This window comes from Pan troglodytes, chromosome 5 (assembly GCF_028858775.2).
Source record: "Pan troglodytes isolate AG18354 chromosome 5, NHGRI_mPanTro3-v2.0_pri, whole genome shotgun sequence".
Lineage (NCBI taxonomy): Eukaryota > Metazoa > Chordata > Mammalia > Primates > Hominidae > Pan > Pan troglodytes.
The window spans coordinates 22,893,929-22,906,503 of record NC_072403.2 but is presented as its reverse complement, the minus strand read 5'-3'; the positions used below and the strand labels follow the sequence as shown (position 1 = coordinate 22,906,503).

Below are 12,575 nucleotides of genomic sequence, written 5' to 3'. Positions count from 1 at the left end.
GTCCATGGACCACATGTTGAGTATGAGGTGCCAGATGTAAGCTGTGTCCAAGTCCAAGTAAAAGGAGCTGCAGTGACTACAATGTACAGACCTGACAGGGTAATAAAAACAGAATTTTAAACTGGGATGACTATAGAGATTATTTTGGAGAATGAAATCCTTAGACATAAGAGATTAAAAGCACATTCTTCGGTCTCTACAAATAGCTGTGGTTTTGTTCCCACTGGGATTGGGCCTTGAGGCTCCTTTTTAAACCCTCCTTTTCCTTCCACAAATTGATTGTCTAATTTGGTTAAAAAATGAAGTCTAAGAGCCGCCACTGGTATATCTATGGATGGGAAGAAGGGCATTCCCAGCAAAGACAAGAAGCATGTTCTAGGCTGTTGCCTCTGTATGAATGAGTCTTGGGTCTTTGTTTAGCAGGACTGAGTTACCTTTTTTCTTGGAATCTCTTGCCCAGATGGCCTATGTCTGGTTCCTTCAATAGAAGAAGGAAGAAGAGGAATTTGGGAAATGAGAACCAGTGCTCAGAGATTTCCAAACAATTATTCCTGGAGGCCTGAATCAGGATTTTTTTTTTTAACTCATGCCAGCTGTTTGGTGGTTATGAGTGATTTGGGTCAGGCCAGTTTAATTTCCATCATGCCAGGCCCCGAGACTGAATTTCTGATATCACCTGGACTCTCTGTCTTCCCTAACCCTGACTTGGAAAATGTCTGATTCTAACCATTCTAACAACACTGTGTAGTGTTACGTCCTAAATAGCCCCTGAGAGACTATTTTGACCTGGTTCTGTCTTCATGAGACTAGCCCATGTGGATGAGAATGAATGTATTTGAGCAAGAGAGGATGGTCATTGAAAACCTAAATGAACTCATTTTCTAACTTGCCTGGAAGTCACCAGCATTTTTCATTCATTTGGAGATTGTTTTCAAGGGGACATTCTCATGCTAACCAAGTCTAAGGACACCTACAGAATCTGAACTTTCAATCTGCAGCATGTCCATCATCAGATGATGATGAACTGTGTGTGTTGGCACATTGTGGGAGGAGGTGCATGGGCAGGAAACATTAATAACAGTTTGTGCTGTGAGCTCAAGAAAATCACTGGTCTGACATCATCGCTAAATATTGGAGGGTCTTAGGAGTCTCTAGATCCCTGGATCCCTCTTGGGAGTGAGGATCACAGACTTCCTCTTCAGTGAATGGAAATCTTACAACAAGTTCGCATCAACATCTTTGAGCCATTTCCTTCAGAGAAATCGACTGCTTTTCAGAGGACTTTCTCTCTGTGAATATTCTCTTTCTTCCCATGTCCCACTGCCTCCAACCCTTCAACTGAAAGAGGAAAAGCAAAGGCAGCAAGACAAGTGTGAATCTTGAAGGTACATTGGATGGAAAGCACATACACAGGGAGCAAACGCATATGCATCTGAGTTGCAGCTGTATCAGTAACCAGCTGTATGACCTTTGGCAAGTTGCTTAACATCTCTTGTGTTTCCATTTGTGGTTATAAAATAAAAGAGTTGGACAAGAGGATTTCAACCTACTTTTTTCAGCCTTAAATATCTAGGAGTCTACAGCTTAGCTTCCTTCTTGAGCTCATAAACCCATCCATGAGATTCTTACTTATGAAACAAAAACTCATGAATGAGAATAGTGTCCTATGATCATACGACACTGGAATTCACTTTTTAAAAAATCAAGATTACCTGGGTGACTAGAATGTCTATTAAAACCTCACTAAAGTCAAGAGGAGATCATCGCTCAGTACGTTAATTTTAAACGAATCAACTCAGTAGTTTGTGGTTGGTAGTTGATCTCCAAGTCATTTCCATCCTCTAATAAATTATTCTGTTTTCCTTATCCTCATCTTCAGTTGAGATCACTATAGCTGACACTCTGGGGTGAATCTTTAGTCAGTTACCACCACCCCCAATCCTGACTCCAGGCCAAGGGATTTTAACATAGAAACACAAAACCCATCCTTGAACAACAAAACATCAATTCTCACAGGAAGTAGCTCTTGCTTTGTTTTAATAAAAAACAGTCTTAGAGCACTTACACACACACACACACACACACACACACACACGCAAACCACACGTGGAAAAAATGTGCCATTTGTACCTTTGCCTGGAGGAAAATGTTGAGACTGCACCTTGGTTAATAGAAATGGAATCACCATTGACTCTCTAAGTGATTTTTCTCAGCAAGTGGGAGAGGCACAGAGTGGAGTACTCAGAGAGTCAGAAGAAATCCGATCTGAAGTGACTTGGCATTTTGGTGCACCCAGAACTGAAGTGCTGGGAGTCAGATTTCAGGAAATAGAGGGGAGGAATTTGAACTGCATGGAAGTGATTACAAGAGAGATAATGGACAATTACATCAGAACTAACTCAAACCTGCCAAGAGGCTCAGTCGCTCTTCATTAATAATGGTGATGCTGGCAACAAATGAAATAGATGAGTGAGAGGCCTTGACTGAGCATTGCTTCAGTTTGCATTCTGCCAACAAGTTTGCATGTGGCAAGCTGTAACTTTACTACTCAGAGTCATAAAAGAGCTGGGCACCATTCCCAGAACATTGCTAACTTTTCTTCTTTCTTCTGTGGTCCACATATTATAATTGTATGATTTTTTTCCCCAAAGCCATTTTCAACTCTGGAAATGGAGGGACAATGCAATGCACATGTTACTCAAGTTTAGACCTAGTTCTCTTCTGATGAGTTCTGCACTGACGTTTAGCTCCTGGCGGAATGGTGCTGGTTTAAAAGGTACATAGGATAACCTGCCTCAGTCACAGATGAAACGATACTAGCACTGCAACTGGATTGAAGCCCATTTAAACTTCACAAGGATTTGATTAGCTAAAGATGTCTTCGTAAGTCCTGGACCCCAACCCAGCCCCTCTTACTCTTGGCGAGTGATCTTAGTAGGATGTTAGAGATCAGCTAACTCAGCTTCCTTTCTGTTCACCCCCAAAGCTCTGGGGATTAACCTCATTTTCACCTCCCTCCCTCCATCTCAGAGAAGAAAGTATCCCTCCTCTCCTCTAAGCCACACCCACCATGTCCTGAATCCCATCTCTTCCTTCTTGAGTCTGCAATGTGATCCATGCATGCACCTGTGTGAATTCACAAACAAAATTATGGGATCTCCTTCCATAGCTTTCTCCATTCCATACTCTCTGGCCCCCAAGTGCCCCTTTACCTAGTTCTTCAGGTCAGAAAGATGGTTATTATCTGAGTTGTAGCAGCCTGCGTCTTGGACTCACTTTCCCAGCTCTGTGCTTAAAGCCACCTGCAGGGCAAAGCCATGAAGAAAGAAAGAAAGAAAAAAAGACACCTGGGAAATTCATTCCCTTGCAGGTCACTACTCCATGTTTCAACTTCCCTCCACAATTTGCCTGATTTGACCTAATTTTCAGAGTCCTCTCCCGCATCATTTCCTCTCTGACTGAGGCAGATGGTTATTATTTAACTTCTCCTCTGGGTCTCTGCTCCTGGCCTTCAAGCAAGACCGCCAGCTCTTTCTAAGACATCTTTGTCTCCACCTTGCCTCCTTAGCCACACCGCATCCTGCTCTCTTCTTCCTTTTCCTTTCCAAGCTCCTTGAAAATGTACTTTCCACGTGAACTTAGGCTTTGTTTCTGGCATAACAGGGCAAGTCCGCCACAGTTGACCTCTCCCACTGATTATAACTAAAAACTCTGGGCAAAATACAGAAACCAGCTCCCCAGGGACCCTGAAAATTAAGCCAAAGCAGGCAGATTGGGGAAGGAGGTTGAAACTTGGAGAGGTGACCTGCAAAAGAATGAATTTCTCAAGTGCGTTTTTATCCTTTTCTCATGTCTTTTCCCTGAGGGCAGCCCCAGACACAGAGCTGGGAAGGATCAGCTGGGCTGAGTGCTAAAACTTAGATGATAGTCCCAACATTCTGGATGAAAGATCTGGGAAAAGGGGCCAGAAGTGTGGAGAGGAGAGAGTTAGTGAAGGGGATCCCATAATCCTGTTTATGAACCCACACAAGTTGCATGCATGGATCAGACACAAACCAGCACAGCAGAGGCTGTGAGAGTTGCACTGATATTAAAATGCAGCCCACATCACAGATTAATTTCTAAGTGGCATGTGCATGGGACACACTCAAAGCAGCATACCAAAGGCTTTAAAAGCTAACCTGAGATTAGAACCACCACAGGAAGCAAAACAGAACTTTCAGTCTGAATCTGACCAGGTTGCCTGATATCAAACAAATAAAAAGTCAACATTTTCCATTTGTTTAATAAAATAGCACAGACATAATATACAAAATGTCCAAGGTACAATCCAAAATTGCAGAAACATACACTGAACTGAAAAACTGTGACCAATTCTCAAAGGAAAAGAAGCAACATATGACACACTGAGATGTCCCAGGGGTTGAAATTCTGAAGGAGAGATTTGAAAACAGCTATTTTAACTACGATCCATGAGGCTAAGGTGAAAATACTTAAAAAAAAAAGACATTCTCTGTAGAGAAATAGAAACTATAAAATAAACCAATTGAAAATTGCAAAACTGAAAAATACAATATCTGAAACTTTAAAAGTCATTGGGTAAGTTCGACAACAGAGTAGAAGTGACAGAAAGAAAAGTCTATGAACTTGAAGATAGATCAATAAAAAATTATCCAGTCTAGAGAACAGAGAGGCTGGGCATGGTGGCTCATGCCTGTAATCCCAACACTTTGGGAAGCTGAGTTGGGCAGATCACCTGAGGTCAGGAGTTCGAGACCAGCCTGGCCAACATGGTGAAACTCCGTCTCTACTAAAAATACAAAAATTAGCCGGGCGTGGTGGCGCATGCCTGTAATCCCAACTACTCAGGAGGCTGAGGCAGGAGAATCACTTGAACCTGGAAGGTAGAGGTTGCAGTGAGCCAGGATCATGCCACTGTACTCCAGCCTAGGCAACAGAGCGAGACTCTGTCTCAAAAAAAAAAAAAAAAAAAAAAAAAGGGGAAAAAAAAGTAAAAATAGAACCTTAACGACCCATGCAACAATATCAAAAGGCCTAATATATATGTCATTGGAATTTCAGAAAGAAAATAAAACAGATTGGCATCAAAAACTTCCACTATTGGAGAAGGACATAAATTTGTAGACTAAAGCGGCTCCATGAATCCCAAAGATGATAAACAATAAACACAAAACCACACCAGACACACCATAATCAAACTGCTGAAAACCAAAGATTAAAACAAAAACATCTTGAAAGCTGCTAGAAAAAGATGACACATTACATACAGGGGAACAATGATTCTGCTGTGAATGTGTCAGCAGAAGCCTCAGCAGTTAGAAGACAGTGAATCGATGTCTTTAAAGTGATGAAAGACCAAGAATGAGGCAGGACTTTTATATCTGAGAGAAATTAGAGTGCAGGCTGGTTACTAAATGCGGGCTCTGGTCCAGAAAATGGCACAGAAATCTAGAGATTAGAACTGCAGTGAGGCTCAGAAACAAGAAAAGACCTGGTTAACAATCAAGGCTTAACCTGAATGTCAGATCCGAGACACACGCGCGCGCGCGCGCACACACACACACACACACACACACACACACACACACACACACTACATACAGGGTCCAAGTGACTGTCATGAAGCTGGAAGCAGAGGTCAAATGGCCACAGCTGAATGAGAGAGGTCCCCTGGGGCTGTCAGATTTGGCTAGCCATTGACTCTTTTCTGTACATGTCCAAAATGCCTCACCTTTGTCCACACAATTCTCTCTGCCTTCATCTCCAACTGTCTCAACTCAAGCGGACTAATTCCTACTAGTCCTGGATGACCTGGTTCACGTGCAGCCCCATTTAACCTGCAACAAAAACTTATTGGATACCAGCTACGTAGCAGGAGCTGAACTTCTCCATAAAGCCTTCCCAGATCTTCCTACTGAAAGCAATTTCTCTGTCTCTGAGTTTTCAGATTAACTCATTGTACTCGTTTCACACTTCTTGTTAGAGTTGGCCATACACCTGTATACTCTATATTTTCTGAGGATAGAGGTTGTATGTTACTCATCTTTGTGTTACCAATGGGGTCTATCACTGTAACTTAAACGTACTCATTGCTAAGTATTTTTAATGAACCAAATGAAGGATAGCTTTTTTCCTTCTAATCCAATTAGAACACTACCCATCATTAAGTGTAGTATGAATTGCTTACGTATTTTTTAAAAAAAATAACCTGGTAAAACAATTGTCTTTACTATAATTAGCAAATGATACAAAAATTAGAAGACAAAAAGAACATTGATATTTCTTAGAATTATTTTTTTCATAATTCTTTGGCCTTTCCTATGCTCATAAGAATCAGAGAATACAGGCAGACATTGTATTCTCTCGACAGGCCTGGAAGAGAACTTAAAAATAAAAGATCAAGCTCTTATTTTACAAAGTAGAAAACTGAGAGGTTAAGAGGGTGCCCCAAATCTTATGCTAATTGAACTGGACTAAAATCCAGGTCTTCCCAACTCTCCATCTGAGGCTCATGCTTCCTTTAATTCAGTACTACAAGGTCTAGATGTAATGAAAGAACAGAAGAACAGAGTCTGGTTGAGCGAGGCTGGATGGTTGGCTAGCATCACTGAAGAGGCTGGTCATCTCCTCCCCCAAGAATAGGGAGCTGTTGTGAAGGTCACCTCTGCGTTCAGCTAGCTCTTCCTGTGTGTCAGTGGCTGAATACAACAGCCACTTCTGCGTCACCAGCTGGTTACCCATCACTTGAAGGACCAGAGACTTCAGAAGGAGCCAGTTATGAAACAAGGGGAAGAGCATAGTTGGAAATAAAAGCTATGCATCTGATTTCATTTCTGTCAAAAACCACGTTGAGGACACTGCAAAACCCCTCATTGCTTTCGGTGCCTCAGTGTCCCCATTTGTGAAAATGATGTTGACGATGCCTATGACTCTGGAAACAGAAATGGAATGCATGTCAACTGGCCACCAAGTCAAACATATTTTCGATGCAAATAGAAACAAAAAGCTGGGGGAAGTATGAAGAGGTTTAAGTATAAAAGAAAAACAAGAATGAAAAAGATAATCCTTTTAAGAAGTTGATTTTTTTTTCTTAGTCATTCCCAAAGTAAGAGGGCTAGGGTGATGCTGCCAATGCTTAACTCCAAAATAGATAAAAGGTTAAAAAAAAAAGAAGGCAGCTCTACTGGGGGAAAAAGTCCTGAAATAACCCATCACTGATGTTCAAAAGTCACAAGGTCATCATTCATCTTTATAAAAAGAGACACGGAACAAAGACAAACAAGGCAAAGGGCTTACTTTTTACATAACACCAGGACAGGTAAAAGAAATCGCTATAATTCCTCAGGCCTTGAGCATGACAGAAAAATTTAAAGCTTTAGGAAATATCCTATGAAATGCTGTATTTCTGGTTTCAACAAATGCTTGGAGACATCATGAAAGTCCTTTTGATATGGACAGAAAGTTTTGTTCATCATTTCTTTTAAATTCTTTAAAAATATATATATATTTTCAAAATCCTACAGTCTAGTCTCTGTGTTGACCTAAGATCAGTCAGAGGCAAGCAAACCACAACTTCAGAAGCTTACATCTAATTGTATTATCCTAGACTTTAACATTTATTAACTTCAACCCAGAGCAATACATTACTCTAACAAGAGTTAACATTACCAATTCCACAAGCCCTCTGTTTGGCACTTCAATATAATTGCCTTTGTAGTGTTCTTTTGCATCTGCCTGTGCACACACACAGACACACATTCTTACAAACGTGGAGTGGAAGGAAAAATTTCTGTGTTCATCCAGTGAAAACTTGACACAGACATACCACAAATTGCAGAGATAAATGTATAAGAGATCAGGGTCACAGACCAGTCGATAGCAAGAATAAAATTTCTTCAAAAGCTCCTGTTTATCTAAAAATGTATGTAAATTTCAAGTTATATACCATTATATATATAGGTTTCTTTTAATATTAAAATAATATTTTCCCCCAAATATCCTAATAGGATGGCATCCTCCAGTGTAGAAAACATAGAAAGAAAATCTACAACACTTCGTCTAGAATTCTGCTATTTTAAGGCAAAATTGTTTTGTTTTCTCTTTTGAATTATTCACATCTCCATGCCAGTTACACACTGTAGTTTGCATAAGTGTAATACTAAGAAATCTTACAATTTTTTATTAAAAGTCCCAGAAAATTCCACATAAAATAGTTTAAATTATTTTGCCTATGCAACCAAGATTTTCTGGGATAATTCCAATTTCATTCTTTTCAATAAATATGAATTTCTATTTCATTTGTGGGGAATCGTCCAACACATACACTCACATAGTTGATTAAAGTCTATTGTAGAAAGCAGTTCCCTGCAGCATTATGTGTAATGATAAACAGCTGAAAACTAGTTAAATGCCCCTCAGTAGGGGAATAGTTTAAGAAATGTTGATACATTTATATAATGTAACACAAAGCAGAATCAGGTATATCTCTATGTACTGAAAAATATCAAGTTACTGAACAGATGTTTAGTATACTCTCATTTGTGTCACACTTATAAAAATTCTACCATATATTTTGTGTAGGGTTGGAAAGTTTCTGGCAAGATATACCAGAAACAAACAAACAAATTGCCTCTGGGGTTAGAGCGGAGGGCTAAGGAGAGATAGGGACTTTTACTTGACACTCATATTCTAATTCCCAGTGTGTCTGCCTCACCTTGATGAATTAAACTCTTTCCTTAATTCTTGCAATCCTCATTGCTTTCCACCCTGTTTGAGATCCCATATTGTCATAACTCATACAGTCCTGGCCATAAGATATGAACTTTGATGAGACTGAAATGAGCTGTTTGGGGAAAAAAAAGTAAATGTCACAGAACTTCACTAGCTATGGGGTTGACTGCTGAGGGTTACAGCAGATAGGTCAACAGTAGCGTTAAGATGGATGAAGTATTCCAGCTACCCAAAATATCAAGAAAGTCCTAAAGAGCAGTGCGCCTAGGAGCTGCCAGGTGGAATGACACAGGAAGTCAAGCATATGGGAGCATCGTCGTTTCAAGGAGTCCGACATGCTCCTCAGCTAGTTGCAGCATTACCCAATATCTATTTTCCCTTCTTCCCTGTAACAGAATCCAAATTTTGTTTGGGGCTACAAAGTGCCCAGGTAAAAACACTTCCTTAGACTCTCGATGTTAGAGGTGGCCATGTTACCTACTATTGGTCACCAGGGTAAAAGCAAAGGTTTTTTTGGGTGACACTTTCTAAAAATTATTATTTCTTGATGAAATAAAAAGGGACAGCATTAGCCAGCCTGTGCCCATTGCCCTTTGTATTTTAACCTGCCTGGAAATAGATTTGAGGCCTGGGAGTGGAAAAGTCATCTTGTAACCATAAAGATGAAAATCACACAATGAGATGGCAGAACAAGAAACTAGGAAAAGCCTCGGTTCTTGATGAACTCCTAAGGCATCTTCCGAAGTCATAAACAGATGCTCTCTCTGGAGCTCCTGTTATATGAGAAAAATGGCCTTCTGCTTGGCTAAGCTGGTGTAATCGGGCTTCTATGGACAAAGGTAATCCTAACCAACCCTGCACGCCAGCCATGATTTGGGATAGAGGAAATGCGGAGCTGTCAAGATTCCAGAGGGGGTAATAAGGGCTCTAGACAAGAGAGCTATAATTCTGTAGAGTGGAAGAGTTTGGAAAATGACCTAGGAAACTCCTGCAGCTGCCAGGCAATGGCCTGGGTAAACAGAGGGGCTGCACATTGGCCTGTGCTCAGGTGCCCAGGATTGGTCTGGTTGTAGGGCAGGATCATGCAGGAAACAAACTTCAGGGTGACTTCTGGCTATGATATAAAAATGTAACAGGAAGGACATTCCACAGTCTTCCCAATATCAGCCACTTTTAGGTCCTCAGCCTGTGGGGCTAATGCTGTTTTCCAAGTGCTCTTCTAGGTCATGTTGAAGAAATCTGTACACCATACTCTTTGCTTTCTCCGCCAGGGCTCTAACCCGAGCTTCAAGCCCCATTTGTATGCAGCTGTCCATGGGTGTCAGTAGTTGTTTGACTTAGCAGAGCCGAGAGCCCCGGGTTGGGAGTGGAGAGAAAAAAGGGAAGAGCTGCATTCCAGTCAACATGCTCCTGGAAGGACCTGACCTCTCCTGCTCACTTTTTAAAAAGGCTCCATAGTCAAGGAAAGGTGAGTGAAAAGGATAAATCAGTGTTAACTGAAAGAATTTCCTTTTTATTTTTTTTAAACGTACTCAGAAGAATGCATTATCTGTTAGTAAGTAGTGTAAGTAATTATCTTTCGCGTGGAACTGGTATATTTTAGGCAATCCCACTGAAATGGCGTAAACAACATTTCCTGTGTCAAAAGCAGAGATCCAAGTCTGTTTTAGAATGGTCCTAATCTCCATCTCTTATAATTTCCACCAATAACTTGTCTTTTTATATATGCTGGCATCTGCGTGAAAGACAGCATCCCACATTGACCAAGTCTCCATCTGGTGACAGACGGGGGAACAGGAACGTAGACTGTCACTTTATGCAGATGGATTTCTATTAATACAAACAAGTGACCCTAAAAGAGAAATTGGCTAGCTCCAGCATAACTTTAAGAAGATTGTTCTGAATTTCCTGAAAACAGGTTATTTCTAAATACATGGTGTTGCGTTTCAAACACAGATCAGGCATTTTGTCCTTCTCAGAGCTGGTTTTTCCTAGTGGGTTTGCTGTTCTGAGCCTGTGTGTTTGGAAGAGCATGGGCAGGAGATGCAAGGAAGTGGTTGCCAGGAGGGCAAGAGGTGTCCTGTGGGAAGAGCCCCAAGTCCTCCTTGTCTCTGTTCCAGGATCCGTGTGTTATGAATCCTGGAGAGAGCAGAGCATGGGGACGAGGAGAACAGAGGGGAAAGGAAGTGGTTTAACCCACGATGGCTCCTGGTCTCTTGTCTCTTGCATCACTGTGAGAATAGGTAGCTTTTAAATATCCTCGAGTACTTCCGTCAGGTAAATGTACTTTCTGAACTTATGTAAGTGATCCCTTAGAGGATCACTAGAAAAGCTTTAGCTGGCTACTTCCTCATCTTCAGTGACCACCCCTGGCCAGCCATGACCAGGAGGGCTCCACCTGGGCTATGGAGAGACTCACCAGAGGGACAATTCTGAACCATGAACAACCCAGTAGCCCATCAGTAGAGATGGAGCGATGGTGTAACCATGAAACAAAATCCTTTGCCGTGATTCAAGAATGCATTTCGTAACAGTGTTTTTCAAACTGTAGTTATTTCAGTACCACTTCAGGGTTTTTGCCCTGCCTATGTCCAGCTCTACTATCATGTGCTTAATATTTGTATTTAAATGGACTTGGTTTTTAAACTATGGAATCCCACATTATCTTTGTCTTAAGTGATGATATATCTATGCCACCATGAATTTGAGGTGCTAACTCTATTTTTTCAATACACATTAACATAAGTAGATAACTATCAAAATTAAACATGTTTAAGTGTTAGTTAAAATAGTCCTGAGTATCCCCAGTGGTACACTTCTCACCTTCTGGAGAAACTGTGCTTTCTCCAGAAACAGTATTTGATATCCCTGGGGGAAAGGCTATGCTCTCCTCTGAAGAAAAGGCTCGGAATGCAGTTTGATCACAATTTTGTGGAAATGATATCTGTGTGTGTGTGTGTGTATGAAAAAGTTCTGGATGTATGTATTGTTAAGGACAGTTAGCGCTACGTAATATGGTATAAGATTGAGTTGCGGTTTGTTGGTTTGTTTTACAAGTAGCACCTTTACTTCAAAGTGACAATTAACTCATTTGTCTTTTTAAATAACAGCTTTTTTGTGATATAATTCACATATCATCACTGCTTGAGGAAAGCAACCTTGTAGCCAATGCTGATACTGGCAATACGTTTTCAGAGTATATTTATAATAATCATCAAACTTGTGTGATGTTAGTAAAACTGTTGTCTATTTGTTTAAGGTACATTGTTTCCATAGCCTATCTAAGCTTGCTTGGGGTTGGCCCACCCCCAAATTATGCCGCATTGACATAAGGATTATTTTGGGCTACAGGCAATTGAGACTCAACAGATACAGAAAAAGTTATCTACCCTGTTTTAGGTTTTATCTGCTTAAAAGTAAGGTATGGCTTGCCCTTTGAGGAAGTAGTCTGCCTTATACCAGTGAGGGAAGGGCTACCGTTGTCCTTGAATACACAGTCAACACCAACATAAGCATGCATAAATACTTTCATAAAATGGTTCCTATTTTCCATTCACCTATATGTTTCATACTTCCTGAACAATTGAAGCCTGATGAAAATGAACAAAATTATAAAAAATTTAGTATACACATATAATTGCCTTTTTCTAGAATCATTGCAAAGTTAATTTCCTTATAGCAATAACACAGAAGGGAGTTCCTTATGCTGGCCTAGGCACTGCTTTCTGATTGGTTGCTGTGAATCTCCTGTTTTTTGGAAAACTGGCGCATTTTAAAGACAGATTATATGGCACCTCACTCCAGAAACACCATTCTGGTTTGAT

The 12,575-nt window shown here is 40.7% G+C and overlaps 1 long non-coding RNA gene across 1 annotated transcript in view; it reads left to right on the top strand.

Annotated features, from left to right (window-relative positions):
* Positions 1 to 12,016, top strand: part of LOC107975075 (uncharacterized) — a 268,590-nt gene extending 256,574 nt beyond the window's left edge. The window contains exon 6 of the long non-coding RNA XR_008548429.2: positions 10,023 to 12,016. This is a non-coding gene — a long non-coding RNA (uncharacterized LOC107975075). The remainder of the gene's footprint in view (positions 1 to 10,022) is intronic.
* The last annotated feature ends 559 nt before the right edge of the window (positions 12,017 to 12,575 follow it).